Source organism: Mchenga conophoros, linkage group LG15 (genome assembly GCF_057382185.1).
Source record: "Mchenga conophoros isolate Kocher_MC1m ecotype Shallow Benthic linkage group LG15, M_conophoros_male_GT1.1, whole genome shotgun sequence".
In the NCBI taxonomy this organism is placed as follows: Eukaryota; Metazoa; Chordata; class Actinopteri; order Cichliformes; family Cichlidae; genus Mchenga; species Mchenga conophoros.
In genome coordinates this window covers 12,479,009-12,506,665 of record NC_140540.1, presented here as the reverse complement: position 1 = coordinate 12,506,665, position 27,657 = coordinate 12,479,009, and the positions used below count along the sequence as shown (strand labels likewise).

Below are 27,657 nucleotides of genomic sequence, written 5' to 3'. Positions count from 1 at the left end.
AGAGTGGCGGTCCCCCCTTCGGAACCCGGAGAGGTGAAGGAAGAGTTACACTCACAAGAAATAAATTGATGGTATGCCCCCAAAGTTTGGGTTGAGCCTTTGAAGAGAACAATCTTTCCTTAGTTTCATAATGACTAGCTTGTGTTCTGTATTAATCTTCATGGCTCTGACCTTCTCATCCATAAATGTCAGGAGTGTTAGGTCTAAAGTAAGAGCCCAAAGTGTTCTATCCTTCTTGAATAGTGTAACATCAGATGTTATTTTAATACAGGAATGTGCTATACCTTTCCTAAAAGCATATGGTCAGTGGCAGGATATGTGGCCACAAATGTCCATCTGGAGTGGATCAAATGAAAATAAAAATGATGGAGTAGCCATATTGGTGAAAAACCCTCTGGTGTCGGTGAAGGGAAGTACTGTAGTAAGTGATGGAAGAGCACTTGTTGTTAACCTTATTTATATGGAAAAGGAATTTAAGCTCTTGAACATTTATGGCCCAAATGACAAACACGAAAGATATGATCTTTTAGAGGCTTTGCAACCCCACTTGTTGGGAAAAGCGCCTTTAGTGTTTGGAGGGGATTTTAACTGTATTTTAAACAGGAAAGATAGAAAAAGAGCCACACAAGATGTGAAGATTGATAAGACGTCACTTTTACTACAAGGTTTAGTCAGAGACTTTAAATTGATAGATTGTTTTCCAACGGTTCATCCAATGGAGGAGGGTTTTACTTGGTATAGTGGAAACGGTGACAGGGCCTCTAGAATTGATTATATCTTTGTTAGAGACTTTTCACCAGTAGAGGCCACTTTGATTCCCGTCTTTTTTTCTGACCATCTGATGTTAACTGTTAAAATTTCCCTTGAACTAGATATAACAATGGGGAGGGGAGTGTGGAGGTTAAACTGCTCCCTACTGGAGGATCAGGATCTGCTCAGACAGTATAAGGAGAGGTATACTGAATGGCAGACTCTCCAGGATTTCTATGCAACACGTGTCTCATGGTGGGAAATGGTGAAGTGTAGGACTCGGTCCTTTTTTAAACAAGCAGGAAAGAGAAAGAAGGCCGCAAAAGACAGGTGTATGAGAGGACTACAGAAAAGGTTACAGAGGTACCATCTCTTAAATAGGTGGGGTTTACACTTCTACGAAGAAATTAGAGAGGTTAAAAAAGAAATGCAGAAAATAGCAAATGATAAAAGTATGGGAGTCATACTAAGGAGTAGAGAGAGAGCGAGAGAGGAGGGAGAAAAATGTACGAGATACTTTTTCAAAAAAATCATGAACAAACCTGGCTCTGTCTCTCAGCTAAGAAACAGAGCGGGAGAAAAAGTAGTGAGTACTGAAGGTATAATAAAAGTGATTGAAGAATATTATGAAAACCTGTATGGGGAGAAAAATGTGGAGGAAAGAGTCATTGAGCAAACCCTGGAATATATTGATAAGATTGTTGAGTCTAGTGATATGTTAAGTCAACCTTTTACTACAGCCGAGTTAGGTCAGTGTCTTAAGAGTTTTAAAACTGGAAAATCCCCTGGTTTAGATGGCCTGCCGATTGAGTTTTATCTGACATTTTGGGATATTTTAGCTACTGATTTACTTTCAATTTTTACAGATTTTAGTGAATTAGATAAGCTGCCTGAAAGTTTTAGAATGGGTTTAGTCACACTCGTTCATAAAGGGAAGGATAAAACTCTCTTGGAAAATTGGAGACCGATTACGCTTTTAAACTGTGACTGTAAATTATTCAGCAAGCTTCTAGCAGAAAGGACAAGACCGGTTTTGGACCAGATAATCCACCAAGACCAAGCATGTACTGTAAAGGGCAGGAAGATCACAGATAGTCTGGTGTTGATTAGAGACACAATTTGTTTTGCTCGAAAGAGAAACAAGCGACTGATTGTCTTGAATTTAGACTTTGAAAAAGCCTTCGATAGAATATCTCACCGGTACCTTTTTAAAGTTTTGCAGAAGATGGGTTTCCCAGAAAGGCTTATATCCTGGGTAAAGTTGTTGTACACAGATATAAAGAGCAGATTTGTCATGAATGGGACCCTGACGAATGCAGTTCAGGTGAACTGTGGTTTACGACAGGGATGTCCCCTGTCCGCTCTTTTATATGTTATTTGTATTGAACCCCTGGCACAAATTTTGAGGAAAGATAAGAGTATAAATGGGATGAACATACCTGGGAGTGGGGGGCAGGTGGCAAAGTGTGTACTGTACATGGATGATATTAGCATCCTGTGTACAGACATATCCTCGATGAGAAGGACTTTTGAAGTTACGGACTGGTTCGGAAGGGCTTCGGCCTCTAGACTCAACAGGGGCAAGACTCAGGTACAATTCTACGGGCCATGGGAGACTATAGAATTGACTGGACTTGGAATAAATGTGACACAAACCGACCAAAAAATTTTAGGGGTTAGATTTGATAAGGATGGTGGAGGAAAGGCAAATTGGCCGGGAATGATAGGAAAAGTGAATCAACGATTAGGCCTATGGAGACTGAGAAAGCTGACTCTTGGAGGGAAGGTTTTAGTAATTAAGGCAGTGATTTTACCCTTGCTTCTTTTAGTCAGCGCAGTCTTTTTGCCACCAAAGGACGTATTGTTAAAACTAGAACGAGCCATCTTTTACTTTCTATGGGACTCCAAATGGGAGAGACTTAAAAGAGGGATAATGAAGAAATTAAAGGAAGATGGTGGCAAAGGAGTCCCAGATCTGTATTTATTCATGGGAAGCCTCTATACAAGTAGCCATATGAGACAGGCTACGAGTCCTAGTAGTAATCCTCTGACACAGGCATGGGTTAGATTTTGGTTAGGTAGCTACCTAAGACAAAAGAAAATCCTGCCAGTAGATCTTAGAGTCCCCGTCTCCTTTGATGTTCCTGAAGCCTATGTAGAGCTGAAATCCTTTTTAACCTCCTTTAAATTGGAAGATCAGAGTTTGGACATTTTAACAAAACATCATTCTCTCATTTCAGTTGTGCAGGAGAGGGGAGAGGTGGTCCCAGTCAGAGGCCTCCCTATTGGAGAGGCCATAGAAGTGTGGCGTCTGACAAACCATCCCGTCCTTTCTAACAGGCTCCAGGATGTGTCCTGGATGGTGGCTCATGAGATTCTCCCAGTCAGGGCTGTCATGCACTCCAGAGGAATGTCGACAACAGAAATGTGTCCCCGACCGGGTTGTGGCGCGCCTGAGACGGTGAGGCACCTACTCTGGGAGTGCAGTGCTGCTATAGACCTGTGGGACATGGCCGGCTCCTTAAATTTCCCGTACTTACCAGCAAGGGAGGTCCTGACAGCAAACCTAATCCTCTATGGGGTGAGCCAAGGAGTGAAAACGCAAAGAAAAGGCTTTGAAAAGCAGTGGCTCGCCCTTGCTGCTATAAAAGACGCCATTTGGACCTCCAGAAACTTGTTGGTGAGCAAGCACACGCAGATCCCCCCCGTGGCTGCTCTCCGAATGGCAACAGCAACAGTAAAAGAAATCTGTGCCAGAAATACTAAGTTGAGAGAGCAGCCGCAAAGAAGAATCGCCTCTGTGCCCATTCGGATGGAGGAGCCGGGTTCGCACATAGAAAGGTCTAAGCAGCAACAGCCTGGCTCTCCGGGAGAGGTCGGTGTGGAAGGAGCAAGTTGGGGAGAGTCCCCTCTGAGCACCGGAAGCTTGTGAAGGGATGGGATGGTTTTTTTTAAATAATTTAAATTCTCTAGGAAAAAAAAAAAAAAAAAAAAAAAAAAAAAAAAGGAAAAAACATTTAAATATTTGTTTTCCTGTTGTATTTTAAAAGGGGATGGGAGATAATAAAGAAGTAATCCTTTTAAATGGGGTGGGCTTATGAAAATAAATGAGATGATGATGATGTTGTTATATGTCTGAGTATCAATAAAAATTTTTCCAAAAGAAAAAAAAATCTGTTCTTATCAGTTTAATATCTGATACGTCCCCTACCCGGGGACCATATATTAAATTGATTTTTGGAGCAGGGAGATGGAATAGGGGCTTGCTCCGTCCACTCCACGCATCGACCTGGTATTGCAGTATTTCTAGGAACGGTGCACCCCCTGAAACTGTGAAAAACAAATGTCATTTGACTCAACAGTTTGTGCAAAGAAATTTCTTATACGCTAGATATATGTGTGCGTCTGCATATCTGGACATTGTCTTCGTGTAATCTTCCAAGGTTAGTCAGACTGAAATCTTGCGACTTAATATTTGTGAATGACTTACATTTAACTATTACCAGAATTACTAAATCCTGCCACTTGGACTGACACGTGGCTGGACACACACTTTCTATGGGAAATCAAAAAAATATGTCGTTTTCAACTGCAGTTACACTATTCTGGCTCCAATCCTGCAGTTACCTCTGTTGTCCACTAGAGACCAATAGAAGTCTTTAAAAACCGGAGGCTGCCATCTACAAGGACTCATGTTGATTATAGGTTTAACTCTTCTCTTTCTCTACATACTGCAGCTTTCTGTCCTCTGTGGCTGTAAATTACATCGTTTGAAAAAAAAAACCCACACAATTTTTTCTTGGCTTTTTAGCTAAAATCACCTGTATTGTCTGTTGTTTCCATTTGTGGATGGTTAATAGTGCAGAAGATTGTTTTTCTGTTTTCAGGATTACATGAAAACATTTTGGAACAGATCATTTTTGTATATAATAAATCTTAGGATAGTATTGGTTTTGATGATTTATAAAACAGCTGTGTGCCGTAGCCCTGGTAGTGTGGATCCTTAGTGTGTAAAGAGTAGATACCTCATGTAATATGTGTGAAGAAAAAAAAAAAAAAATCTGTTCTTATCAGTTTAATATCTGATACGTCCCCTACCCGGGGACCATATATTAAATTGATTTTTGGAGCAGGGAGATGGAATAGGGGCTTGCTCCGTCCACTCCACGCATCGACCTGGTATTGCAGTATTTCTAGGAACGGTGCACCCCCTGAAGCTGTGAAAAACAAATGGCATTTGACTCAACAGTTTGTGCAAAGAATTTTCTTATACGCTAGATATATGCGTGCGTCTGCATATCTGGACATTGTCTTCGTGTAATCTTCCAAGGTTAGTCAGACTGAAATCTTGCGACTTAATATTTGTGAATGACTTACATTTAACTATTACCAGAATTACTAAATCCTGCCACTTGGACTGACACGTGGCTGGACACACACTTTCTATGGGAAATCAAAAAAATATGTCGTTTTCAACTGCAGTTACACTATTCTGGCTCCAATCCTGCAGTTACCTCTGTTGTCCACTAGAGACCAATAGAAGTCTTTAAAAACCGGAGGCTGCCATCTACAAGGACTCATGTTGATTATAGGTTTAACTCTTCTCTTTCTCTACATACTGCAGCTTTCTGTCCTCTGTGGCTGTAAATTACATCGTTTGAAAAAAAAAAAAACCCACACAATTTTTTCTTGGCTTTTTAGCTAAAATCACCTGTATTGTCTGTTGTTTCCATTTGTGGATGGTTAATAGTGCAGAAGATTGTTTTTCTGTTTTCAGGATTACATGAAAACATTTTGGAACAGATCATTTTTGTATATAATAAATCTTAGGATAGTATTGGTTTTGATGATTTATAAAACAGCTGTGTGCCGTAGCCCTGGTAGTGTGGATCCTTAGTGTGTAAAGAGTAGATACCTCATGTAATATGTGTGAAGAAAAAAAAAAAAAAATCTGTTCTTATCAGTTTAATATCTGATACGTCCCCTACCCGGGGACCATATATTAAATTGATTTTTGGAGCAGGGAGATGGAATAGGGGCTTGCTCCGTCCACTCCACGCATCGACCTGGTATTGCAGTATTTCTAGGAACGGTGCACCCCCTGAAGCTGTGAAAAACAAATGGCATTTGACTCAACAGTTTGTGCAAAGAATTTTCTTATACGCTAGATATATGCGTGCGTCTGCATATCTGGACATTGTCTTCGTGTAATCTTCCAAGGTTAGTCAGACTGAAATCTTGCGACTTAATATTTGTGAATGACTTACATTTAACTATTACCAGAATTACTAAATCCTGCCACTTGGACTGACACGTGGCTGGACACACACTTTCTATGGGAAATCAAAAAAATATGTCGTTTTCAACTGCAGTTACACTATTCTGGCTCCAATCCTGCAGTTACCTCTGTTGTCCACTAGAGACCAATAGAAGTCTTTAAAAACCGGAGGCTGCCATCTACAAGGACTCATGTTGATTATAGGTTTAACTCTTCTCTTTCTCTACATACTGCAGCTTTCTGTCCTCTGTGGCTGTAAATTACATCGTTTGAAAAAAAAAAAAACCCACACAATTTTTTCTTGGCTTTTTAGCTAAAATCACCTGTATTGTCTGTTGTTTCCATTTGTGGATGGTTAATAGTGCAGAAGATTGTTTTTCTGTTTTCAGGATTACATGAAAACATTTTGGAACAGATCATTTTTGTATATAATAAATCTTAGGATAGTATTGGTTTTGATGATTTATAAAACAGCTGTGTGCCGTAGCCCTGGTAGTGTGGATCCTTAGTGTGTAAAGAGTAGATACCTCATGTAATATGTGTGAATGAAAATCCATGGACTTTATAAGAGTCCTCCATTTATGGCTATGATCCTAACAAACAAGATTAAGACGTTTCTTTCTCCTAGCAATCTTCCTGTTTCCTAAAGGAACACGCATGCACAATATATATGCATCAGGATGGCCGAGTGGTTAAGGCGTTGGACTTAAGCTCCAATGAGCGCATGCTCTCGTGGGTTCAAACCCCACTCCTGGTATAATTTGGAGCCTCATGACTGGTAAACTGAAATGTATCTATGGGAGCAACAATGATCAATAGGAGGTTTTTAGGAATTTGCTGTGAGCAATATCCCCCCACCCAGTCACCCCCAAAAAAGCTGGGATGAAAGACAAATGAGAGGTCTGTGCCAAGGTCGCCCCCTCTCAGTCTTACTGTACATGTTATATGTAGAACCGTTGGCTTGTGCAATTAGGGAAAGCCCAGACATAACAGGAATACAGTTACCGGGAGGAGAAACATTAAAAATTTAACAGTATGTAATTATCATATTATGAAAACAATTATAACGCCAAGAAAGTTATAAAAATGAATTGAAGACGCTCCGTCTCAACGACCGCTGATTGGACTGCAGGCGACCACGTGATTTTGAATCTCATTAACCGGCATGCGCTGACCGGCGTTTCAGAAACTAAAGTGTCGTCATATATGTGGCGCCGTTTAAAAACTGAAACATGCCGACCATAGTTATATTGTGATGTTTCGGAGGTAAAACGTCAGTAAAACATCGACCTGTCCTCTACCATTTGTTAGAAGGCGACTGTGTTCTTCATTGTAACCATGAGTTAGAGTTGCAGTAAGCAGAATGAGTCGTTTCTGTCGTGCGATATGTGGGTATCGCTTCTCGGCCTTTTGGCTAAGATCAAGTGTAGTATCTGTTCTTATCAGTTTAATATCTGATACGTCCCCTACCCGGGGACCATATATTAAATTGATTTTTGGAGCAGGGAGATGGAATAGGGGCTTGCTCCGTCCACTCCACGCATCGACCTGGTATTGCAGTATTTCTAGGAACGGTGCACCCCCTGAAGCTGTGAAAAACAAATGGCATTTGACTCAACAGTTTGTGCAAAGAATTTTCTTATACGCTAGATATATGTGTGCGTCTGCATATCTGGACATTGTCTTCGTGTAATCTTCCAAGGTTAGTCAGACTGAAATCTTGCGACTTAATATTTGTGAATGACTTACATTTAACTATTACCAGAATTACTAAATCCTGCCACTTGGACTGACACGTGGCTGGACACACACTTTCTATGGGAAATCAAAAAAATATGTCGTTTTCAACTGCAGTTACACTATTCTGGCTCCAATCCTGCAGTTACCTCTGTTGTCCACTAGAGACCAATAGAAGTCTTTAAAAACCGGAGGCTGCCATCTACAAGGACTCATGTTGATTATAGGTTTAACTCTTCTCTTTCTCTACATACTGCAGCTTTCTGTCCTCTGTGGCTGTAAATTACATCGTTTGAAAAAAAAAAACCCCACACAATTTTTTCTTGGCTTTTTAGCTAAAATCACCTGTATTGTCTGTTGTTTCCATTTGTGGATGGTTAATAGTGCAGAAGATTGTTTTTCTGTTTTCAGGATTACATGAAAACATTTTGGAACAGATCATTTTTGTATATAATAAATCTTAGGATAGTATTGGTTTTGATGATTTATAAAACAGCTGTGTGCCGTAGCCCTGGTAGTGTGGATCCTTAGTGTGTAAAGAGTAGATACCTCATGTAATATGAGTGAAGAAAAAAAAAAAAAAATCTGTTCTTATCAGTTTAATATCTGATACGTCCCCTACCCGGGGACCATATATTAAATTGATTTTTGGAGCAGGGAGATGGAATAGGGGCTTGCTCCGTCCACTCCACGCATCGACCTGGTATTGCAGTATTTCTAGGAACGGTGCACCCCCTGAAGCTGTGAAAAACAAATGGCATTTGACTCAACAGTTTGTGCAAAGAATTTTCTTATACGCTAGATATATGCGTGCGTCTGCATATCTGGACATTGTCTTCGTGTAATCTTCCAAGGTTAGTCAGACTGAAATCTTGCGACTTAATATTTGTGAATGACTTACATTTAACTATTACCAGAATTACTAAATCCTGCCACTTGGACTGACACGTGGCTGGACACACACTTTCTATGGGAAATCAAAAAAATATGTCGTTTTCAACTGCAGTTACACTATTCTGGCTCCAATCCTGCAGTTACCTCTGTTGTCCACTAGAGACCAATAGAAGTCTTTAAAAACCGGAGGCTGCCATCTACAAGGACTCATGTTGATTATAGGTTTAACTCTTCTCTTTCTCTACATACTGCAGCTTTCTGTCCTCTGTGGCTGTAAATTACATCGTTTGAAAAAAAAAAAAACCCACACAATTTTTTCTTGGCTTTTTAGCTAAAATCACCTGTATTGTCTGTTGTTTCCATTTGTGGATGGTTAATAGTGCAGAAGATTGTTTTTCTGTTTTCAGGATTACATGAAAACATTTTGGAACAGATCATTTTTGTATATAATAAATCTTAGGATAGTATTGGTTTTGATGATTTATAAAACAGCTGTGTGCCGTAGCCCTGGTAGTGTGGATCCTTAGTGTGTAAAGAGTAGATACCTCATGTAATATGTGTGAATGAAAATCCATGGACTTTATAAGAGTCCTCCATTTATGGCTATGATCCTAACAAACAAGATTAATACGTTTCTTTCTCCTAGCAATCTTCCTGTTTCCTAAAGGAACACGCATGCACAATATATATGCATCAGGATGGCCGAGTGGTTAAGGCGTTGGACTTAAGCTCCAATGAGCGCATGCTCTCGTGGGTTCAAACCCCACTCCTGGTGTAATTTGGAGCCTCATGACTGGTAAACTGAAATGTATCTATGGGAGCAACAATGATCAATAGGAGGTTTTTAGGAATTTGCTGTGAGCAATATCCCCCCACCCAGTCACCCCCAAAAAAGCTGGGATGAAAGACAAATGAGAGGTCTGTGCCAAGGTCGCCCCCTCTCAGTCTTACTGTACATGTTATATGTAGAACCGTTGGCTTGTGCAATTAGGGAAAGCCCAGACATAACAGGAATACAGTTACCGGGAGGAGAAACATTAAAAATTTAACAGTATGTAATTATCATATTATGAAAACAATTATAACGCCAAGAAAGTTATAAAAATGAATTGAAGACGCTCCGTCTCAACGACCGCTGATTGGACTGCAGGCGACCACGTGATTTTGAATCTCATTAACCGGCATGCGCTGACCGGCGTTTCAGAAACTAAAGTGTCGTCATATATGTGGCGCCGTTTAAAAACTGAAACATGCCGACCATAGTTATATTGTGATGTTTCGGAGGTAAAACGTCAGTAAAACATCGACCTGTCCTCTACCATTTGTTAGAAGGCGACTGTGTTCTTCATTGTAACCATGAGTTAGAGTTGCAGTAAGCAGAATGAGTCGTTTCTGTCGTGCGATATGTGGGTATCGCTTCTCGGCCTTTTGGCTAAGATCAAGTGTAGTATCTGTTCTTATCAGTTTAATATCTGATACGTCCCCTACCCGGGGACCATATATTAAATTGATTTTTGGAGCAGGGAGATGGAATAGGGGCTTGCTCCGTCCACTCCACGCATCGACCTGGTATTGCAGTATTTCTAGGAACGGTGCACCCCCTGAAACTGTGAAAAACAAATGTCATTTGACTCAACAGTTTGTGCAAAGAAATTTCTTATACGCTAGATATATGTGTGCGTCTGCATATCTGGACATTGTCTTCGTGTAATCTTCCAAGGTTAGTCAGACTGAAATCTTGCGACTTAATATTTGTGAATGACTTACATTTAACTATTACCAGAATTACTAAATCCTGCCACTTGGACTGACACGTGGCTGGACACACACTTTCTATGGGAAATCAAAAAAATATGTCGTTTTCAACTGCAGTTACACTATTCTGGCTCCAATCCTGCAGTTACCTCTGTTGTCCACTAGAGACCAATAGAAGTCTTTAAAAACCGGAGGCTGCCATCTACAAGGACTCATGTTGATTATAGGTTTAACTCTTCTCTTTCTCTACATACTGCAGCTTTCTGTCCTCTGTGGCTGTAAATTACATCGTTTGAAAAAAAAACCCCACACAATTTTTTCTTCGCTTTTTAGCTAAAATCACCTGTATTGTCTGTTGTTTCCATTTGTGGATGGTTAATAGTGCAGAAGATTGTTTTTCTGTTTTCAGGATTACATGAAAACATTTTGGAACAGATCATTTTTGTATATAATAAAAAAGAAAAAAAAATCTGTTCTTATCAGTTTAATGTCTGATACGTCCCCTACCCGGGGACCATATATTAAATTGATTTTTGGAGCAGGGAGATGGAATAGGGGCTTGCTCCGTCCACTCCACGCATCGACCTGGTATTGCAGTATTTCTAGGAACGGTGCACCCCCTGAAGCTGTGAAAAACAAATGGCATTTGACTCAACAGTTTGTGCAAAGAATTTTCTTATACGCTAGATATATGCGTGCGTCTGCATATCTGGACATTGTCTTCGTGTAATCTTCCAAGGTTAGTCAGACTGAAATCTTGCGACTTAATATTTGTGAATGACTTACATTTAACTATTACCAGAATTACTAAATCCTGCCACTTGGACTGACACGTGGCTGGACACACACTTTCTATGGGAAATCAAAAAAATATGTCGTTTTCAACTGCAGTTACACTATTCTGGCTCCAATCCTGCAGTTACCTCTGTTGTCCACTAGAGACCAATAGAAGTCTTTAAAAACCGGAGGCTGCCATCTACAAGGACTCATGTTGATTATAGGTTTAACTCTTCTCTTTCTCTACATACTGCAGCTTTCTGTCCTCTGTGGCTGTAAATTACATCGTTTGAAAAAAAAAAAAACCCACACAATTTTTTCTTGGCTTTTTAGCTAAAATCACCTGTATTGTCTGTTGTTTCCATTTGTGGATGGTTAATAGTGCAGAAGATTGTTTTTCTGTTTTCAGGATTACATGAAAACATTTTGGAACAGATCATTTTTGTATATAATAAATCTTAGGATAGTATTGGTTTTGATGATTTATAAAACAGCTGTGTGCCGTAGCCCTGGTAGTGTGGATCCTTAGTGTGTAAAGAGTAGATACCTCATGTAATATGTGTGAATGAAAATCCATGGACTTTATAAGAGTCCTCCATTTATGGCTATGATCCTAACAAACAAGATTAAGACGTTTCTTTCTCCTAGCAATCTTCCTGTTTCCTAAAGGAACACGCATGCACAATATATATGCATCAGGATGGCCGAGTGGTTAAGGCGTTGGACTTAAGCTCCAATGAGCGCATGCTCTCGTGGGTTCAAACCCCACTCCTGGTATAATTTGGAGCCTCATGACTGGTAAACTGAAATGTATCTATGGGAGCAACAATGATCAATAGGAGGTTTTTAGGAATTTGCTGTGAGCAATATCCCCCCACCCAGTCACCCCCAAAAAAGCTGGGATGAAAGACAAATGAGAGGTCTGTGCCAAGGTCGCCCCCTCTCAGTCTTACTGTACATGTTATATGTAGAACCGTTGGCTTGTGCAATTAGGGAAAGCCCAGACATAACAGGAATACAGTTACCGGGAGGAGAAACATTAAAAATTTAACAGTATGTAATTATCATATTATGAAAACAATTATAACGCCAAGAAAGTTATAAAAATGAATTGAAGACGCTCCGTCTCAACGACCGCTGATTGGACTGCAGGCGACCACGTGATTTTGAATCTCATTAACCGGCATGCGCTGACCGGCGTTTCAGAAACTAAAGTGTCGTCATATATGTGGCGCCGTTTAAAAACTGAAACATGCCGACCATAGTTATATTGTGATGTTTCGGAGGTAAAACGTCAGTAAAACATCGACCTGTCCTCTACCATTTGTTAGAAGGCGACTGTGTTCTTCATTGTAACCATGAGTTAGAGTTGCAGTAAGCAGAATGAGTCGTTTCTGTCGTGCGATATGTGGGTATCGCTTCTCGGCCTTTTGGCTAAGATCAAGTGTAGTATCTGTTCTTATCAGTTTAATATCTGATACGTCCCCTACCCGGGGACCATATATTAAATTGATTTTTGGAGCAGGGAGATGGAATAGGGGCTTGCTCCGTCCACTCCACGCATCGACCTGGTATTGCAGTATTTCTAGGAACGGTGCACCCCCTGAAGCTGTGAAAAACAAATGGCATTTGACTCAACAGTTTGTGCAAAGAATTTTCTTATACGCTAGATATATGTGTGCGTCTGCATATCTGGACATTGTCTTCGTGTAATCTTCCAAGGTTAGTCAGACTGAAATCTTGCGACTTAATATTTGTGAATGACTTACATTTAACTATTACCAGAATTACTAAATCCTGCCACTTGGACTGACACGTGGCTGGACACACTTTCTATGGGAAATCAAAAAAATATGTCGTTTTCAACTGCAGTTACACTATTCTGGCTCCAATCCTGCAGTTACCTCTGTTGTCCACTAGAGACCAATAGAAGTCTTTAAAAACCGGAGGCTGCCATCTACAAGGACTCATGTTGATTATAGGTTTAACTCTTCTCTTTCTCTACATACTGCAGCTTTCTGTCCTCTGTGGCTGTAAATTACATCGTTTGAAAAAAAAAAACCCCACACAATTTTTTCTTGGCTTTTTAGCTAAAATCACCTGTATTGTCTGTTGTTTCCATTTGTGGATGGTTAATAGTGCAGAAGATTGTTTTTCTGTTTTCAGGATTACATGAAAACATTTTGGAACAGATCATTTTTGTATATAATAAATCTTAGGATAGTATTGGTTTTGATGATTTATAAAACAGCTGTGTGCCGTAGCCCTGGTAGTGTGGATCCTTAGTGTGTAAAGAGTAGATACCTCATGTAATATGTGTGAAGAAAAAAAAAAAAAAATCTGTTCTTATCAGTTTAATATCTGATACGTCCCCTACCCGGGGACCATATATTAAATTGATTTTTGGAGCAGGGAGATGGAATAGGGGCTTGCTCCGTCCACTCCACGCATCGACCTGGTATTGCAGTATTTCTAGGAACGGTGCACCCCCTGAAGCTGTGAAAAACAAATGGCATTTGACTCAACAGTTTGTGCAAAGAATTTTCTTATACGCTAGATATATGTGTGCGTCTGCATATCTGGACATTGTCTTCGTGTAATCTTCCAAGGTTAGTCAGACTGAAATCTTGCGACTTAATATTTGTGAATGACTTACATTTAACTATTACCAGAATTACTAAATCCTGCCACTTGGACTGACACGTGGCTGGACACACACTTTCTATGGGAAATCAAAAAAATATGTCGTTTTCAACTGCAGTTACACTATTCTGGCTCCAATCCTGCAGTTACCTCTGTTGTCCACTAGAGACCAATAGAAGTCTTTAAAAACCGGAGGCTGCCATCTACAAGGACTCATGTTGATTATAGGTTTAACTCTTCTCTTTCTCTACATACTGCAGCTTTCTGTCCTCTGTGGCTGTAAATTACATCGTTTGAAAAAAAAAAAAACCCACACAATTTTTTCTTGGCTTTTTAGCTAAAATCACCTGTATTGTCTGTTGTTTCCATTTGTGGATGGTTAATAGTGCAGAAGATTGTTTTTCTGTTTTCAGGATTACATGAAAACATTTTGGAACAGATCATTTTTGTATATAATAAAAAAGAAAAAAAAATCTGTTCTTATCAGTTTAATGTCTGATACGTCCCCTACCCGGGGACCATATATTAAATTGATTTTTGGAGCAGGGAGATGGAATAGGGGCTTGCTCCGTCCACTCCACGCATCGACCTGGTATTGCAGTATTTCTAGGAACGGTGCACCCCCTGAAACTGTGAAAAACAAATGGCATTTGACTCAACAGTTTGTGCAAAGAAATTTCTTATACGCTAGATATATGTGTGCGTCTGCATATCTGGACATTGTCTTCGTGTAATCTTCCAAGGTTAGTCAGACTGAAATCTTGCGACTTAATATTTGTGAATGACTTACATTTAACTATTACCAGAATTACTAAATCCTGCCACTTGGACTGACACGTGGCTGGACACACACTTTCTATGGGAAATCAAAAAAATATGTCGTTTTCAACTGCAGTTACACTATTCTGGCTCCAATCCTGCAGTTACCTCTGTTGTCCACTAGAGACCAATAGAAGTCTTTAAAAACCGGAGGCTGCCATCTACAAGGACTCATGTTGATTATAGGTTTAACTCTTCTCTTTCTCTACATACTGCAGCTTTCTGTCCTCTGTGGCTGTAAATTACATCGTTTGAAAAAAAAACCCCACACAATTTTTTCTTGGCTTTTTAGCTAAAATCACCTGTATTGTCTGTTGTTTCCATTTGTGGATGGTTAATAGTGCAGAAGATTGTTTTTCTGTTTTCAGGATTACATGAAAACATTTTGGAACAGATCATTTTTGTATATAATAAAAAAGAAAAAAAAATCTGTTCTTATCAGTTTAATGTCTGATACGTCCCCTACCCGGGGACCATATATTAAATTGATTTTTGGAGCAGGGAGATGGAATAGGGGCTTGCTCCGTCCACTCCACGCATCGACCTGGTATTGCAGTATTTCTAGGAACGGTGCACCCCCTGAAACTGTGAAAAACAAATGTCATTTGACTCAACAGTTTGTGCAAAGAAATTTCTTATACGCTAGATATATGCGTGCGTCTGCATATCTGGACATTGTCTTCGTGTAATCTTCCAAGGTTAGTCAGACTGAAATCTTGCGACTTAATATTTGTGAATGACTTACATTTAACTATTACCAGAATTACTAAATCCTGCCACTTGGACTGACACGTGGCTGGACACACACTTTCTATGGGAAATCAAAAAAATATGTCGTTTTCAACTGCAGTTACACTATTCTGGCTCCAATCCTGCAGTTACCTCTGTTGTCCACTAGAGACCAATAGAAGTCTTTAAAAACCGGAGGCTGCCATCTACAAGGACTCATGTTGATTATAGGTTTAACTCTTCTCTTTCTCTACATACTGCAGCTTTCTGTCCTCTGTGGCTGTAAATTACATCGTTTGAAAAAAAAAAAAACCCACACAATTTTTTCTTGGCTTTTTAGCTAAAATCACCTGTATTGTCTGTTGTTTCCATTTGTGGATGGTTAATAGTGCAGAAGATTGTTTTTCTGTTTTCAGGATTACATGAAAACATTTTGGAACAGATCATTTTTGTATATAATAAATCTTAGGATAGTATTGGTTTTGATGATTTATAAAACAGCTGTGTGCCGTAGCCCTGGTAGTGTGGATCCTTAGTGTGTAAAGAGTAGATACCTCATGTAATATGTGTGAATGAAAATCCATGGACTTTATAAGAGTCCTCCATTTATGGCTATGATCCTAACAAACAAGATTAATACGTTTCTTTCTCCTAGCAATCTTCCTGTTTCCTAAAGGAACACTCATGCACAATATATATGCATCAGGATGGCCGAGTGGTTAAGGCGTTGGACTTAAGCTCCAATGAGCGCATGCTCTCGTGGGTTCAAACCCCACTCCTGGTATAATTTGGAGCCTCATGACTGGTAAACTGAAATGTATCTATGGGAGCAACAATGATCAATAGGAGGTTTTTAGGAATTTGCTGTGAGCAATATCCCCCCACCCAGTCACCCCCAAAAAAGCTGGGATGAAAGACAAATGAGAGGTCTGTGCCAAGGTCGCCCCCTCTCAGTCTTACTGTACATGTTATATGTAGAACCGTTGGCTTGTGCAATTAGGGAAAGCCCAGACATAACAGGAATACAGTTACCGGGAGGAGAAACATTAAAAATTTAACAGTATGTAATTATCATATTATGAAAACAATTATAACGCCAAGAAAGTTATAAAAATGAATTGAAGACGCTCCGTCTCAACGACCGCTGATTGGACTGCAGGCGACCACGTGATTTTGAATCTCATTAACCGGCATGCGCTGACCGGCGTTTCAGAAACTAAAGTGTCGTCATATATGTGGCGCCGTTTAAAAACTGAAACATGCCGACCATAGTTATATTGTGATGTTTCGGAGGTAAAACGTCAGTAAAACATCGACCTGTCCTCTACCATTTGTTAGAAGGCGACTGTGTTCTTCATTGTAACCATGAGTTAGAGTTGCAGTAAGCAGAATGAGTCGTTTCTGTCGTGCGATATGTGGGTATCGCTTCTCGGCCTTTTGGCTAAGATCAAGTGTAGTATCTGTTCTTATCAGTTTAATATCTGATACGTCCCCTACCCGGGGACCATATATTAAATTGATTTTTGGAGCAGGGAGATGGAATAGGGGCTTGCTCCGTCCACTCCACGCATCGACCTGGTATTGCAGTATTTCTAGGAACGGTGCACCCCCTGAAGCTGTGAAAAACAAATGGCATTTGACTCAACAGTTTGTGCAAAGAATTTTCTTATACGCTAGATATATGTGTGCGTCTGCATATCTGGACATTGTCTTCGTGTAATCTTCCAAGGTTAGTCAGACTGAAATCTTGCGACTTAATATTTGTGAATGACTTACATTTAACTATTACCAGAATTACTAAATCCTGCCACTTGGACTGACACGTGGCTGGACACACACTTTCTATGGGAAATCAAAAAAATATGTCGTTTTCAACTGCAGTTACACTATTCTGGCTCCAATCCTGCAGTTACCTCTGTTGTCCACTAGAGACCAATAGAAGTCTTTAAAAACCGGAGGCTGCCATCTACAAGGACTCATGTTGATTATAGGTTTAACTCTTCTCTTTCTCTACATACTGCAGCTTTCTGTCCTCTGTGGCTGTAAATTACATCGTTTGAAAAAAAAAAAAACCCACACAATTTTTTCTTGGCTTTTTAGCTAAAATCACCTGTATTGTCTGTTGTTTCCATTTGTGGATGGTTAATAGTGCAGAAGATTGTTTTTCTGTTTTCAGGATTACATGAAAACATTTTGGAACAGATCATTTTTGTATATAATAAATCTTAGGATAGTATTGGTTTTGATGATTTATAAAACAGCTGTGTGCCGTAGCCCTGGTAGTGTGGATCCTTAGTGTGTAAAGAGTAGATACCTCATGTAATATGTGTGAATGAAAATCCATGGACTTTATAAGAGTCCTCCATTTATGGCTATGATCCTAACAAACAAGATTAATACGTTTCTTTCTCCTAGCAATCTTCCTGTTTCCTAAAGGAACACGCATGCACAATATATATGCATCAGGATGGCCGAGTGGTTAAGGCGTTGGACTTAAGCTCCAATGAGCGCATGCTCTCGTGGGTTCAAACCCCACTCCTGGTATAATTTGGAGCCTCATGACTGGTAAACTGAAATGTATCTATGGGAGCAACAATGATCAATAGGAGGTTTTTAGGAATTTGCTGTGAGCAATATCCCCCCACCCAGTCACCCCCAAAAAAGCTGGGATGAAAGACAAATGAGAGGTCTGTGCCAAGGTCGCCCCCTCTCAGTCTTACTGTACATGTTATATGTAGAACCGTTGGCTTGTGCAATTAGGGAAAGCCCAGACATAACAGGAATACAGTTACCGGGAGGAGAAACATTAAAAATTTAACAGTATGTAATTATCATATTATGAAAACAATTATAACGCCAAGAAAGTTATAAAAATGAATTGAAGACGCTCCGTCTCAACGACCGCTGATTGGACTGCAGGCGACCACGTGATTTTGAATCTCATTAACCGGCATGCGCTGACCGGCGTTTCAGAAACTAAAGTGTCGTCATATATGTGGCGCCGTTTAAAAACTGAAACATGCCGACCATAGTTATATTGTGATGTTTCGGAGGTAAAACGTCAGTAAAACATCGACCTGTCCTCTACCATTTGTTAGAAGGCGACTGTGTTCTTCATTGTAACCATGAGTTAGAGTTGCAGTAAGCAGAATGAGTCGTTTCTGTCGTGCGATATGTGGGTATCGCTTCTCGGCATTTTGGCTAAGATCAAGTGTAGTATCTGTTCTTATCAGTTTAATATCTGATACGTCCCCTACCCGGGGACCATATATTAAATTGATTTTTGGAGCAGGGAGATGGAATAGGGGCTTGCTCCGTCCACTCCACGCATCGACCTGGTATTGCAGTATTTCTAGGAACGGTGCACCCCCTGAAGCTGTGAAAAACAAATGGCATTTGACTCAACAGTTTGTGCAAAGAATTTTCTTATACGCTAGATATATGTGTGCGTCTGCATATCTGGACATTGTCTTCGTGTAATCTTCCAAGGTTAGTCAGACTGAAATCTTGCGACTTAATATTTGTGAATGACTTACATTTAACTATTACCAGAATTACTAAATCCTGCCACTTGGACTGACACGTGGCTGGACACACACTTTCTATGGGAAATCAAAAAAATATGTCGTTTTCAACTGCAGTTACACTATTCTGGCTCCAATCCTGCAGTTACCTCTGTTGTCCACTAGAGACCAATAGAAGTCTTTAAAAACCGGAGGCTGCCATCTACAAGGACTCATGTTGATTATAGGTTTAACTCTTCTCTTTCTCTACATACTGCAGCTTTCTGTCCTCTGTGGCTGTAAATTACATCGTTTGAAAAAAAAAAACCCCACACAATTTTTTCTTGGCTTTTTAGCTAAAATCACCTGTATTGTCTGTTGTTTCCATTTGTGGATGGTTAATAGTGCAGAAGATTGTTTTTCTGTTTTCAGGATTACATGAAAACATTTTGGAACAGATCATTTTTGTATATAATAAATCTTAGGATAGTATTGGTTTTGATGATTTATAAAACAGCTGTGTGCCGTAGCCCTGGTAGTGTGGATCCTTAGTGTGTAAAGAGTAGATACCTCATGTAATATGTGTGAAGAAAAAAAAAAAAAATCTGTTCTTATCAGTTTAATATCTGATACGTCCCCTACCCGGGGACCATATATTAAATTGATTTTTGGAGCAGGGAGATGGAATAGGGGCTTGCTCCGTCCACTCCACGCATCGACCTGGTATTGCAGTATTTCTAGGAACGGTGCACCCCCTGAAGCTGTGAAAAACAAATGGCATTTGACTCAACAGTTTGTGCAAAGAATTTTCTTATACGCTAGATATATGTGTGCGTCTGCATATCTGGACATTGTCTTCGTGTAATCTTCCAAGGTTAGTCAGACTGAAATCTTGCGACTTAATATTTGTGAATGACTTACATTTAACTATTACCAGAATTACTAAATCCTGCCACTTGGACTGACACGTGGCTGGACACACACTTTCTATGGGAAATCAAAAAAATATGTCGTTTTCAACTGCAGTTACACTATTCTGGCTCCAATCCTGCAGTTACCTCTGTTGTCCACTAGAGACCAATAGAAGTCTTTAAAAACCGGAGGCTGCCATCTACAAGGACTCATGTTGATTATAGGTTTAACTCTTCTCTTTCTCTACATACTGCAGCTTTCTGTCCTCTGTGGCTGTAAATTACATCGTTTGAAAAAAAAAAAAACCCACACAATTTTTTCTTGGCTTTTTAGCTAAAATCACCTGTATTGTCTGTTGTTTCCATTTGTGGATGGTTAATAGTGCAGAAGATTGTTTTTCTGTTTTCAGGATTACATGAAAACATTTTGGAACAGATCATTTTTGTATATAATAAAAAAGAAAAAAAAATCTGTTCTTATCAGTTTAATGTCTGATACGTCCCCTACCCGGGGACCATATATTAAATTGATTTTTGGAGCAGGGAGATGAAATAGGGGCTTGCTCCGTCCACTCCACGCATCGACCTGGTATTGCAGTATTTCTAGGAACGGTGCACCCCCTGAAACTGTGAAAAACAAATGTCATTTGACTCAACAGTTTGTGCAAAGAAATTTCTTATACGCTAGATATATGCGTGCGTCTGCATATCTGGACATTGTCTTCGTGTAATCTTCCAAGGTTAGTCAGACTGAAATGTTGCGACTTAATATTTGTGAATGACTTACATTTAACTATTACCAGAATTACTAAATCCTGCCACTTGGACTGACACGTGGCTGGACACACACTTTCTATGGGAAATCAAAAAAATATGTCGTTTTCAACTGCAGTTACACTATTCTGGCTCCAATCCTGCAGTTACCTCTGTTGTCCACTAGAGACCAATAGAAGTCTTTAAAAACCGGAGGCTGCCATCTACAAGGACTCATGTTGATTATAGGTTTAACTCTTCTCTTTCTCTACATACTGCAGCTTTCTGTCCTCTGTGGCTGTAAATTACATCGTTTGAAAAAAAAAAACCCCACACAATTTTTTCTTGGCTTTTTAGCTAAAATCACCTGTATTGTCTGTTGTTTCCATTTGTGGATGGTTAATAGTGCAGAAGATTGTTTTTCTGTTTTCAGGATTACATGAAAACATTTTGGAACAGATCATTTTTGTATATAATAAATCTTAGGATAGTATTGGTTTTGATGATTTATAAAACAGCTGTGTGCCATAGCCCTGGTAGTGTGGATCCTTAGTGTGTAAAGAGTAGATACCTCATGTAATATGTGTGAATGAAAATCCATGGACTTTATAAGAGTCCTCCATTTATGGCTATGATCCTAACAAACAAGATTAATACGTTTCTTTCTCCTAGCAATCTTCCTGTTTCCTAAAGGAACACGCATGCACACTATATATGCATCAGGATGGCCGAGTGGTTAAGGCGTTGGACTTACGCTCCAATGAGCGCATGCTCTCGTAGGTTCAAACCCCACTCCTGGTATAATTTGACTGGTAAACTGAAATGTATCTATGGGAGCAACAATGATCAATAGGAGGTTTTTAGGAATTTGCTGTGAGCAATATCCCCCCACCCAGTCACCCCCAAAAAAGCTGGGATGAAAGACAAATGAGAGGTCTGTGCCAAGGTCGCCCCCTCTCAGTCTTACTGTACATGTTATATGTAGAACCGTTGGCTTGTGCAATTAGGGAAAGCCCAGACATAACAGGAATACAGTTACCGGGAGGAGAAACATTAAAAATTTAACAGTATGTAATTATCATATTATGAAAACAATTATAACGCCAAGAAAGTTATAAAAATGAATTGAAGACGCTCCGTCTCAACGACCGCTGATTGGACTGCAGGCGACCACGTGATTTTGAATCTCATTAACCGGCATGCGCTGACCGGCGTTTCAGAAACTAAAGTGTCGTCATATATGTGGCGCCGTTTAAAAACTGAAACATGCCGACCATAGTTATATTGTGATGTTTCGGAGGTAAAACGTCAGTAAAACATCGACCTGTCCTCTACCATTTGTTAGAAGGCGACTGTGTTCTTCATTGTAACCATGAGTTAGAGTTGCAGTAAGCAGAATGAGTCGTTTCTGTCGTGCGATATGTGGGTATCGCTTCTCGGCCTTTTGGCTAAGATCAAGTGTAGTATCTGTTCTTATCAGTTACAAGGCGAGAAGCAATGCAGGATGGCGGCGGCGTCGGCCAATTTTCATGAGAGAAATACATGGATGCAAGGTACAAGAAATCCTTTGAGATTCGAGTTGATGGAGAAAGAGGACGAGATTCATGACAGAATTAACTTCGGACGAAGGATCCTTTACGAGGCTTTAAAGATAAAGCCTGAGGAAATCTACTGCCTCCAGCAGAGTACGGCAAGTAAACATTATGATGTAACCTTTTGCACGGGAGAATGTGCGGAGGAGGTGAGAAGGAGATTTCACGGAGAAGAAAACGAAGAACTAAAGAAATATACGGTAACTCCTTTGTACAGAAATGATTATAGGATTTTAACGATCCATATGTATAACCCTTGGGTTTCGGAAGAGACAATCAAGTACTTCTTAGGAAGGTACGTCACAGTACTACCAGGAGTGCGCAAAATAAAGGATGGCTTAGGACTATGGACCGGAAAAAGACAATTCCGAGTCAAATTAAATGTGGATACGTCTACCGAGGACGGATATTGCCATCCACCCGCGGTATTCTCCATAGGAGCAGATAGGGGTTTCCTAGTGTATGCTGGGCAGCCCCAAGCGTGCAGAAAATGTGGCAGTACCGGACATAATGCGGACAGGTGTGAACAAATGAGGTGCAGGAGTTGCGGGAAGATAGGCCACATAACTAAAGACTGTAAGGAACCTAGAAAATGTCATTTGTGCGATTCAGAGACCCATATGGCAAGAGACTGTACTAGGCCAAGGTCATATTCTGAAGCGGCAGGAAATGAACATTATAGAAAATCGGACGCAGAAGCTGATATCGGAAAAAGAACACAGGAGGCGTCAACGGCTGCCGAAGATCACCTTAACGAGGAGAGAGCTGGGAGCAAGGAAGGCGGAGTAGAGCAGAGGAATAAGGAGGAAGGAACATTACGTGAATCGGACGCCGAGAGAGAGAAACAAGCAGAGGACGGACAGGTGTGGGCAGTAGTAGCGAAGCCGCGGAGAAAATCAGCAAAGAGACGGAGAAAGGTGAGCTCAGGTGCTTCTCCAGAAGAGACAAAAACGGAAAATAAAGAGGATAGGGAGGAACGGATCGAGCAGGTGGAAAATACGGAGGGACATGTTTTGAGGGGTACACAGACTGAATGCATGCATACCCCCTTAAGTGACTTCACTAGTGATGGGGATACGGGGGAAGAGGCTGAAAGCGAAGAAAAATCGGAAGATTCCTTTATTAAGAACTTATTGGCGCAGGTTAATATGAAGAGTTAAAAATGGGGATACTGAAATAAAACTCCTATGGTTTTGATTTGTTTTGGTTTTGTTTTTGAGACCCCTTTTTTTATTTGATTTATGTTTTAAGACATGGGAAACTTTCGAATAATAACATTAAATGTAAGGGGACTTAGGAATGCTCGGAAAAGAAAAATGGTTTATGAATTTTTGTTGTATTATAATTTTGATGTCTGCTTGTTGCAGGAAGTACATTTAAAAGATGAGGGGGATGTTGACCTCTTTACGAAGGAATGGAGAGGAGGTGAATCGGTCTGGAGTATAGGGGGAGTACATGGGACTGGGGTAGGAGTGTTATGTGGGAATAAAAGTATACGAATAAAGGACAGTTATACTTTAATACAGGGAAGGGTTATGGTTGTAGATGTGGAAAAAAGTGGGACACAAAACCGTATAATAAATGTGTATGCATATGTGGATCCCAAATTAAGAAGAGAACTTCTCTCAAAAATGGACACTTGTTTTATGACAAGGAAAAATATTTTTGTGGGAGGGGATTTCAATTGTTCACTGGAGAAAATAAAAACTTCGCTCCCTTTTAAGACCTTTATAAAAAAATACGGTTTAATAGATGTAATGGCCACACTACAAGGGAAAAGAGTGGGGTACACATGGAAGAACACAAGAGGGATGGAAAGTAGATTAGATTACATCTTGATAGAGAAAAAGTGTAAAATAAAACAAGGGAAAATAATACCGGCTTTGTTCACAGATCATCAAATGATAGTGGTGGATTTGGAGATAGAAGGAATAGATTATGGAAAAGGATACTGGAAACTGAATAACGAAGTACTTATGGAAAAAGAATATAAGGAAAGGTTTGCAGAGCTCTTCCCTTTATGGGAGGAGATGGAAAGCTTATATATAAATAAATTGGATTGGTGGGAGGATGTAAAAAACAAAATAAAAAAGTTCACGGTGGATTATTGTACGGAAAGGTCCAGCGTAAGGAAAGAGGAATTTCGTATATTGCAAAAAGAAATAGAATATACTTATACACTACAAAATGAAAAAGGAAACAACAAAAACATGGACGAGAAAATGGAAAGTTTAAGATTGAAGCAGGAAGAACTACTTGAAAGGAAGGCAAGGGTTGAAATATATAAGATAAAGCAGGAGGAGTATGAGGAGAACGAGAAATGTTCGGCCTTTTTCTTTAAAAAGATGAAAAGTAAGGAAAAAAAGGGAGTTATAATAAAATTAGAGAAGGATGGGAAAATGATAGAAGGGAAGGAAAATATGCTTAAAACGGCGAAGGAGTATTATGAGGTCTTGTTTAGAAAAGAAAAATTAGAGGGAGAAAAAGGGGATTTTTTCTTAAAGAAAATAAAAAAGAGATTAACGGGAGAAGAAAGCGACAGTTTAGAAGGGGAAGTTACAATAGGGGAGGCATATAAAGTATTAAAAGGAATGAAGGCAAACAAAGTGCCAGGGATAGATGGATTAACAAAGGAATTTTACGAAACTTTCTGGGGAATGGTGGGGATACATTTGTTGGGAGTTTTTAAGGAAATTATGGAGGGAAAGGAGATGACAGAGAGTATGAAGATGGGTGTGGTTTCTATTCTATTCAAGAAAGGTAACCCACAACAACTTGATAATTATAGACCGTTAACTATGCTATGTGTGGATTACAAGATCCTGAGTAGGATATTGGCAAATAGACTCGCGGGAGTAATGATGCAAATAGTGGAGAAGGATCAGACGTGTGGGGTTAGGGGGAGGCAAATGTCTTGGAACGTGCAACTACACAGAGACATACTCACATACGTCAGAGATAGAAATTTGCCAGCACTATGTGTGAGCCTAGATCAACAAAAGGCCTTTGATAGGGTAGATTATGATTTTTTGTGGAGGGTAATGCAGTATATGGGCTTGGGAGAGAAATTTAAAAAATGGGTAAAAAATTTATACAACGGCATAAGTCTGAAAATAAAAGTAAATGGATTCCTTACAGAAAAAGTGTATCAAACAAAGGGTTTGAGGCAAGGATGTCCATTATCTGTTGTTCTTTATGTACTGTATGTTGAACCTTTGGCTTGCGCAATAAGGGAAAGCCAGAGAGTAAAAGGGATTCCGATGCCGCGGGGGGAAGTTTTAAAGATATCGCAGTATGCGGACGATACAGTATTATATCTGGCAGATGATGATAGTTTAAAGGGTGCGATAGAAATTTTAGATATTTATGAAAAAGCGACTGGATCAAAGATAAATAAAGAGAAGTCGATGTATAAATATTTGGGGACATGGGAGGGTAGAAGAGATAATATCTGTGATTTTACTTTGTGCCAAGGCCCAATGAATATTTTAGGAATCACCTTTGGAAATAAGGAAGGAGATGAGCTTAGCAATTGGAAAAAAAAGGTTAAGTGCGGTAGAAAAGAAGCTGGGCCTTTGGAAAGCAAGGAAATTAACAATTACGGGGAAGGTTCTGATTATAAAGAGTGAGGTGGTGCCGAAGTTATTACATCTGGCCTATGTGTTTTCGATGCCTCAGATCTACAGAGCGCAAATAACCAGAGCGATATTTAAATTTATTTGGGGGGGTTATGAGTATGTCAAAAGAACGCAAATGTATCAAGAAATTGAAGATGGTGGGAAAGGGGTACCAAATGTCCCTTTGAAGTTAGATACAATGTTTTATGTAAATGTATGCAAGCTATTGAAACAGAACTATGTCCATAAATGTCAAATATTGTTATGGTTTTGGTTAGCGATTCCATACCGTTTTTTGATAGGGTGGGAAAATAAGGGACCAAAGGCGGAAACTAGACCAAAATATTTTCAGAGGATGCTGGGATGGGGAAAGAAACATGCTGAATGTAAAGAGGTGGATACCGTACTAAACCATAAACTTTTATATAAGAAAATGGTATGGAAAGCTAATTATAACCAGGTACCGGTGAGTCCAGAAGTGTGGAAATGTGCACAGGATAAGACCTTTAAAAATGTTTTGAAGGATTTTAATTGGATGCATTTACACAAAAGGTTACCCGTGAGGATTATCATGTATGCACATAACTTGGGAAAACAGAAAAAGTGTCCGAGGGACAACTGCGTAGAAGAGGAAACAATAGAACACGTACTTTGGGGATGCGAATACGCAAAAAAGGTATGGGAAAGGGTAAAGGGGAAGTATAAAGGTTTGGGCACGGTGACTTATGAAGAGATTACCCTTTTCAGGGCTAACAGCATAGAAAAAGAGAGATACAAAATACGTTGTATGTTGTTAACAATTGTAAAAATGAAATTGTGGAAGGCAAGACAGAGTTGTATAACGGGAGGATATAAAGAGGGGGAAATAGGTAAGACTAAAGCTGTAGAGAGGGAATTTGAAAAGACATACTGGCATGAACTACAAAAATGGGGAATAGACACGATCAAGGATAGATGGAAAGATTTCCCTTCCTTCTTTACTGCGAAGGCACCTAAAAAGTGGTGGTAGGTAAAGAGTAAGGGAGGGAGAAAGGGAAAAGGAGCAATGAAAAGCAATAAGTTATATGAATATGTTACATGAAAATGATTGGTTTGCGATGAATGAATGTGGGAAAGAAATGAAATGTAAATATGTCTTTGTAATGGAAATGGAAAAAGTTTTTTGAATTGTTGTGGAAAGAAAATAAAAGAAGTAAAAAAAAAAAAAAAAAAAAAAAAAATCTGTTCTTATCAGTTTAATATCTGATACGTCCCCTACCCGGGGACCATATATTAAATTGATTTTTGGAGCAGGGAGATGGAATAGGGGCTTGCTCCGTCCACTCCACGCATCGACCTGGTATTGCAGTATTTCTAGGAACGGTGCACCCCCTGAAGCTGTGAAAAACAAATGGCATTTGACTCAACAGTTTGTGCAAAGAATTTTCTTATACGCTAGATATATGTGTGCGTCTGCATATCTGGACATTGTCTTCGTGTAATCTTCCAAGGTTAGTCAGACTGAAATCTTGCGACTTAATATTTGTGAATGACTTACATTTAACTATTACCAGAATTACTAAATCCTGCCACTTGGACTGACACGTGGCTGGACACACACTTTCTATGGGAAATCAAAAAAATATGTCGTTTTCAACTGCAGTTACACTATTCTGGCTCCAATCCTGCAGTTACCTCTGTTGTCCACTAGAGACCAATAGAAGTCTTTAAAAACCGGAGGCTGCCATCTACAAGGACTCATGTTGATTATAGGTTTAACTCTTCTCTTTCTCTACATACTGCAGCTTTCTGTCCTCTGTGGCTGTAAATTACATCGTTTGAAAAAAAAAAAACCCACACAATTTTTTCTTGGCTTTTTAGCTAAAATCACCTGTATTGTCTGTTGTTTCCATTTGTGGA

The 27,657-nt window shown here is 39.6% G+C and overlaps 20 non-coding genes and 4 pseudogenes across 20 annotated transcripts; all 24 read left to right on the top strand.

Annotated features, from left to right (window-relative positions):
* The first annotated feature begins 2,683 nt into the window (after positions 1–2,683).
* Positions 2,684–3,434, top strand: LOC146557896 (uncharacterized; annotated as a pseudogene).
* A 464-nt stretch (positions 3,435–3,898) lies between these two features.
* Positions 3,899–4,076, top strand: LOC146557895 (U2 spliceosomal RNA; annotated as a pseudogene).
* A 695-nt stretch (positions 4,077–4,771) lies between these two features.
* On the top strand, positions 4,772–4,963 carry LOC146557894 (U2 spliceosomal RNA). The gene has a single exon (XR_014888782.1). It is a non-coding gene; the product is annotated as a U2 spliceosomal RNA (small nuclear RNA).
* A 698-nt stretch (positions 4,964–5,661) lies between these two features.
* On the top strand, positions 5,662–5,853 carry LOC146557893 (U2 spliceosomal RNA). Its single transcript, XR_014888781.1, has one exon. It is a non-coding gene; the product is annotated as a U2 spliceosomal RNA (small nuclear RNA).
* An 849-nt stretch (positions 5,854–6,702) lies between these two features.
* Positions 6,703–6,785, top strand: trnal-uaa (transfer RNA leucine (anticodon UAA)). The gene has a single exon. It is a non-coding gene; the product is annotated as a tRNA-Leu (tRNA).
* Positions 6,786–7,422: 637 nt separating this feature from the next.
* Positions 7,423–7,613, top strand: LOC146557891 (U2 spliceosomal RNA). Its single transcript, XR_014888824.1, has one exon. It is a non-coding gene; the product is annotated as a U2 spliceosomal RNA (small nuclear RNA).
* A 697-nt stretch (positions 7,614–8,310) lies between these two features.
* Positions 8,311–8,502, top strand: LOC146557890 (U2 spliceosomal RNA). The gene has a single exon (XR_014888786.1). It is a non-coding gene; the product is annotated as a U2 spliceosomal RNA (small nuclear RNA).
* An 849-nt stretch (positions 8,503–9,351) lies between these two features.
* On the top strand, positions 9,352–9,434 carry trnal-uaa (transfer RNA leucine (anticodon UAA)). The gene has a single exon. It is a non-coding gene; the product is annotated as a tRNA-Leu (tRNA).
* A 637-nt stretch (positions 9,435–10,071) lies between these two features.
* Positions 10,072–10,262, top strand: LOC146557888 (U2 spliceosomal RNA). The gene has a single exon (XR_014888823.1). It is a non-coding gene; the product is annotated as a U2 spliceosomal RNA (small nuclear RNA).
* Positions 10,263–10,849: 587 nt separating this feature from the next.
* Positions 10,850–11,036, top strand: LOC146557887 (U2 spliceosomal RNA). Its single transcript, XR_014888847.1, has one exon. It is a non-coding gene; the product is annotated as a U2 spliceosomal RNA (small nuclear RNA).
* An 849-nt stretch (positions 11,037–11,885) lies between these two features.
* Positions 11,886–11,968, top strand: trnal-uaa (transfer RNA leucine (anticodon UAA)). Its single transcript has one exon. It is a non-coding gene; the product is annotated as a tRNA-Leu (tRNA).
* Positions 11,969–12,605: 637 nt separating this feature from the next.
* Positions 12,606–12,796, top strand: LOC146557885 (U2 spliceosomal RNA). The gene has a single exon (XR_014888817.1). It is a non-coding gene; the product is annotated as a U2 spliceosomal RNA (small nuclear RNA).
* Positions 12,797–13,491: 695 nt separating this feature from the next.
* LOC146557884 (U2 spliceosomal RNA) lies at positions 13,492–13,683 on the top strand. The gene has a single exon (XR_014888780.1). It is a non-coding gene; the product is annotated as a U2 spliceosomal RNA (small nuclear RNA).
* Positions 13,684–14,273: 590 nt separating this feature from the next.
* On the top strand, positions 14,274–14,460 carry LOC146557883 (U2 spliceosomal RNA). The gene has a single exon (XR_014888849.1). It is a non-coding gene; the product is annotated as a U2 spliceosomal RNA (small nuclear RNA).
* Positions 14,461–15,047: 587 nt separating this feature from the next.
* On the top strand, positions 15,048–15,234 carry LOC146557882 (U2 spliceosomal RNA). Its single transcript, XR_014888848.1, has one exon. It is a non-coding gene; the product is annotated as a U2 spliceosomal RNA (small nuclear RNA).
* An 849-nt stretch (positions 15,235–16,083) lies between these two features.
* On the top strand, positions 16,084–16,166 carry trnal-uaa (transfer RNA leucine (anticodon UAA)). Its single transcript has one exon. It is a non-coding gene; the product is annotated as a tRNA-Leu (tRNA).
* A 637-nt stretch (positions 16,167–16,803) lies between these two features.
* Positions 16,804–16,994, top strand: LOC146557880 (U2 spliceosomal RNA). Its single transcript, XR_014888814.1, has one exon. It is a non-coding gene; the product is annotated as a U2 spliceosomal RNA (small nuclear RNA).
* An 849-nt stretch (positions 16,995–17,843) lies between these two features.
* trnal-uaa (transfer RNA leucine (anticodon UAA)) lies at positions 17,844–17,926 on the top strand. Its single transcript has one exon. It is a non-coding gene; the product is annotated as a tRNA-Leu (tRNA).
* Positions 17,927–18,563: 637 nt separating this feature from the next.
* LOC146557878 (U2 spliceosomal RNA) lies at positions 18,564–18,754 on the top strand. Its single transcript, XR_014888840.1, has one exon. It is a non-coding gene; the product is annotated as a U2 spliceosomal RNA (small nuclear RNA).
* Positions 18,755–19,451: 697 nt separating this feature from the next.
* Positions 19,452–19,642, top strand: LOC146557877 (U2 spliceosomal RNA). Its single transcript, XR_014888777.1, has one exon. It is a non-coding gene; the product is annotated as a U2 spliceosomal RNA (small nuclear RNA).
* Positions 19,643–20,232: 590 nt separating this feature from the next.
* On the top strand, positions 20,233–20,419 carry LOC146557876 (U2 spliceosomal RNA). Its single transcript, XR_014888844.1, has one exon. It is a non-coding gene; the product is annotated as a U2 spliceosomal RNA (small nuclear RNA).
* Positions 20,420–21,267: 848 nt separating this feature from the next.
* On the top strand, positions 21,268–21,350 carry trnav-uac (transfer RNA valine (anticodon UAC)). Its single transcript has one exon. It is a non-coding gene; the product is annotated as a tRNA-Val (tRNA).
* A 627-nt stretch (positions 21,351–21,977) lies between these two features.
* LOC146557874 (U2 spliceosomal RNA) lies at positions 21,978–22,118 on the top strand (annotated as a pseudogene).
* Positions 22,119–26,912: 4,794 nt separating this feature from the next.
* On the top strand, positions 26,913–27,131 carry LOC146557873 (U2 spliceosomal RNA; annotated as a pseudogene).
* The last annotated feature ends 526 nt before the right edge of the window (positions 27,132–27,657 follow it).